Source organism: Trachymyrmex septentrionalis, unplaced genomic scaffold (assembly GCF_001594115.1).
Source record: "Trachymyrmex septentrionalis isolate Tsep2-gDNA-1 unplaced genomic scaffold, Tsep1.0 scaffold374, whole genome shotgun sequence".
Lineage (NCBI taxonomy): Eukaryota > Metazoa > Arthropoda > Insecta > Hymenoptera > Formicidae > Trachymyrmex > Trachymyrmex septentrionalis.
Window position 1 is genome coordinate 47,883 of NW_017305541.1, and position 5,155 is coordinate 53,037.

Consider the following 5,155-nt stretch of genomic DNA (forward strand, 5'->3'; position numbering starts at 1 on the left):
ATTGCAAGAAGCGCTGTAAGTATACTGAAAAATAGTACATTCGAATTTATCACGAAACGATGACGTAACTTATCAACAATTTTGATTGGCCGCTCGAATATCACGTGATTACATCATACGCATAGAGTATGCATGAGCATACTCTTGTCTTTATATCATGGGTTGTACGCGATTAATTTTCTAGCATTTTTATTATAGCTGGAGAACTACCTTAATGTAATAAATATGAAGAAACACAAGACAGATGAATTTATAATCTGTTGTGATTATAAATTCAATGATTTTGATGATTGCGATATACGATCCGCTTTGTAAATCATCATATCTGATTAAAGGTTATAAGACTAATACAGACTAAAAATTATTACAATTAGTATAACTCCGTAAAGGAGACCTCAGATTAAAATATCAATTATCAATTTTAGAAGAGACATATGAAAAAACATAGACAAAAAGTATATAATCCATTGTGATGATTATGAATACATAACTCGTTATGCAAGCCATCATATCCGACTAAAATAACCTAAACAATACACAATATTAGTGTAAAACATAAAAAAAAATAGAGAAGATCCAAAAATGTTATGCACGAAATGTGACCAATATGTTCTACTGCATCAAATATAAAGAGCCTTATGAAGAAACATAAGAAAGATAAATGTATAATCTATTGTAGGGTTGCCAGTAACGTGTTATTTGTAAAGCCGTTACTTTGCTGATCGTTACCTTATTATAATAACGATTTGATAATAATGTTGTGAATTTTTTATGACGGTAATGGTAACATCAAAGTTAGAAAAATCAATCGTTGCTTGTAATGGGTTGAAAAAAGCATTTATTATTGAAAAAAATAACTACTTTTTCCATTAATTTGTAACGCGGCTATTTGGGGGGCTCTCGGCTGTCAATCCGTTTGCTCCCCTACACGCAATTAAAAATGGATCAAATAAGGAATCCTCACGCCCGGGTTCTCGGATGGCTCGGGCGTGCTAGATGTGCGAATGCGAATTCCGCCTGTGCGGAGGCGCTAGAGATGAACATAGCTGGCTCTGCGCGCAATGAATTGGCTGAGCACAGCAGCCAGACTGAGCCTGACATAGCAGCCAAGAACCGCCAGTGACTTGCGAGGCAGCACTGCGAGCGAGCATTTCGGAACATGCGTAGCCTGGGAATACACGTTGCTCATGCCCATCCAGTAGAGGCAAACAGTACTGTGAATGTTGATCGCGTAAAGGCCAAATGATCAGCAGAAGAAGTTCTCATGGCTCGCGCTGAGGCTACAACCACCTTGGCTACAACCATCGGGGGAGTCCTTTTCATGAATCAATATCTTCAGGACAAATTCCCACATAGGAGTCTCGAAGTGTCACTAAGTGTCGACAGGAGACTTATCGCGAGATGGTTAGAGGCTTCTGCCAGGAGATCCAGTCGCATGCGACTTTAGTCGATGAGTATGGCGAGACCGTTGCAGCGATGATAGGAGGTACTGATCCCAGAGATCATAGAAATAGCTATCAATAACAATGTACATCAGTCCTCACCCGAACAGGCCGCTGGGAGGCTTCGGGTCCATATTTCCGAACTTATAGCGCAGAATTCGTCGTGTAGTTATGGCTGATACTCTCGTTGACATAGCGAGAGTAGCGTCCGAGATTGATGAGGTTGATGTCTCGGCCATCGAAAGATGGTTGGAACGGATCTTCCCGTCTCCTGCTGTGCACCCTCCGCAGCGCGCGTCGACTCAACGGCGAAGTTCTCCTAACAAACGAGAGAGAATAGGAAGCAGAAAAGGAGTTACTTTTTTATTCGCGTTACATGTAACAAATAACGTTACATGTACCATGCAATAAATTTGGATTAAAAAATTTTGTGACAGCCTCTCCAGTGGATAGAGGCCACACGTTTGACTCAGTCTAATTCCTTCCAGGAAATGATCCCAGAGTCGATGCAGGCTTTTCGTGCAAACGAGGATGACTAAAGCAACCTAAACAATATAATGTAAAGCATAAAAAAAAGGAAACAGAGAAGATCCAAAAGTGTTATGCACGAAATGTATTAAGATACAATTTCATGTAGTGAAGCTTCGCTGACGAAGATCTCCCACTCCATCGATTCGTGCGAAAATGCGTAACGAGCGAAGCTTCGCTCATAGTTCAACACTGTCGAACTTCGATGTTGCAGACAAGGAACACGGAAAACCAAAAAGGTACGAAGATGTGGAATTGCAAGCATTGTTGGACGAAGATGATTCACAAACACAAAAACAACTCGCAGAGCAATTGAGCGTTAGTCAACAAGCTGTTTCCAATCGCCTACGAGAGATGGGAAAGATTCAGAAGATCGGAAGATGGGTACCGCATGAGTTGGACGGCAGGCAGATGGAGAGGCGCAAAAACACATGTGAAATTTTGCTTGCACGATACAAAAGGAAGTCGTTTTTGCATCGTATCGTTAGTGGGGATGAAAAGTGGATTTATTTTGAGAATCCCAAGCGCAAAAAATCATGGGTAGACCCAGGCGCACCATCCACATCGACCGCAAGACCGAATCGCTTTGGCAGAAAGACGATGCTCTGTGTTTGGTGGGCCCAGAAGGGTGTGGTCTATTATGAGCTGTTAAAACCTGGTGAAACGGTTAATGCTGGACGCTACCAACAACAATTGATCGATTTGAACCGTTCGCTGCTTGAAAAAAGACCAGAATACCAAAAGGAACAACACAAAGTCATTTTTCTTTATGACAATGCTCCATCACATACGGCAAAACCGGTTCGCGACACATTGGAAGCACTCAGCTGGGAAGTTCTACCCCATGCGGCTTACTCACCAGACTTGGCTCCTTCCGATTACCACTTGTTTGCATCGATGGGTCACGCACTTGCTGAGCAGCGCTTTGGTTCGTACGAAGATGTGAAAAAATGGCTCGATGAATGCTTCGCGGCAAAGGGGGAAGATTTTTACTGGTGTGGTATCCACAAATTGGCCGAAAGATGGGAAAAATGTGTAACTAGCAATGGAGCATACTTTGAATAAAGCTCTTTTTATCATTCTTCCGAATTTAACGTGTTTTTTTTTTAAATCCGCATTTCATACTTGTACACCTGGTATAAGGGGCGCCGAGTGGCTCGCCGTTCAGTGCGATTGACTCGGAATCTATGAATTCTGGTTCGAGTCCATCTGCGCCCCGCATACGCGATTTTTCGTGGTTCGCCGTTCAGATTCGGCGTTAAAAACTGTGTAGGTCCCCTCGAGTGTTACAAACTCTAAAAGTAGAATTCCACTATTGAAAAAAACAAGCGAGCCTCTGCCCCCGAAGAGGTTCTAAAGTTTATTAATACGCATGGTACTGTGATCACTGTGTATAAGAGGTTATAGTATCTATGTGTATAAAGGGTTGAAAATCCATATAGGGTAATAAAAGAAAGAAAAGAAAAGATGCTAGAAGGAGAAAAGGTTTATAATAACGTATAGATCGGTCTCTACGAAAATGATATTCGTCCACTAAGGAGGCCTGAAGGTTTTTGATCGGCCGCGGCCGGATTTCGTCTCGGTCCCATATTACTAGATCATCACTAAAGCGATGCAGTGTGGACCCTGCCTTAAGACGTAAGAAATGAATTTAGATTGCTATTCTATTTAAAGGAAATTCGCGTGGCTGCGGTGCTTCCGCGAATCCGAGCGAGTCCCGTTGGATCTCTGGTGGCGAGTCGCCACAAATGTATCTCGAAAAGAGAAGGTCGTGGAGTTGGATGCGAAACATCATCCAATACAGACGCGTGTAATTGCTTCGAACAATAAATTAAGCATTCGATAGACTGAACAAAGTCTTGTGTGCTAAATCCTGTTACTATTCTATCACCAAATCCTATCATCAAACCATAAAGGATCAGATTGAAATATCAATTATCAATTTCAAAAAAGTAGAGATTTCATGCTTTCAAGTTTTTTTTAATTTTTTGTTTGCGACGATTTTTCACCGAGTTACGTGAAAAATCTGAATATTACGCAATTTTGAGCGTGTTCGAAAGTTTTTTGTTGAGTAGTATATACATATATAGTATATATATAATTATAGTACATATATATTTTTTGTTGAATAATATATATATATATATATATATGAGGGGGGACCCATAAGTTCCGGGAATTACGCTGTGGTGGGGAGGGAGAGTGGGGGAACCTATTGTTTGACCACATGTCCGTTAGTGTCACGCCACCTGCGTCAGTGTGCGAAGTTGTGTCGCTGTGAGTGCATCGGTTCGCCTGTGAGATTTTTTTTAGTAAAACAACTTTTTACATTTCGGCGAAAACTGGTTCTTCCATCATGATAACGCGCCGGCCCACACCGCCCTTTCCGTGAAGCAATTTTTGACCAAAAACGCCATGACACCAATTGTCCACCCCCCATACTCACCGGATCTAGCCCCCTGTGACTTCTTTTTGTTCCCCAAATTCAAAAGGAATATGAAAGGAAAGCGTTTTGCCACTGTGGAGGAGGTGAAACAAAAATCGCTGGAAGGCTTAAAGGACATCCCGATGAGTGAATTTAAAAACTGTTTTGAACAATGGAAGAATCGTTTGGAGAAGTGCGTTGTGGTCAATGGCGAATACTTTGAAGGTGATTAAAATTTGGTGTTAAAATATTGAGAAATAAAGAAGTTATGACGAAATTCCCGTTTTTTTTGGGTCCCCCCTCGTGTGTATACACACACACACACACACACACACACACAGAGTTTCAGAAATCAATCTTTTGTTTATAACTTTTTCCTCATCTAAGATTTTTATATTATTCCAATCAATTTGTGTTTTTTCTGCTATTAAAAATTGATAGCATGTTCTACTCAAAATGTATCTGCAGGTTTTGCTATCTGAATATTAGTGGCGATGATTTCTAATATTATTGTATAACTAACCTTTTAGAATTTAAATAATATATTCTATATCTTAACTTTTTACATTAAGAATTATTAATATTGACTCTTATATGACCTTTATAATCTTTGTATTATTCTCTAATATTATTGATACCCAGGATTGATTGTTGAATTAAAATATTTAAAGTCACTTATACTGAAAATTATATAAAATATTTGTTGATATTCTATAACAATACACAATAGCTATCGCTATTTCCTATTAAGAGCGCTCAT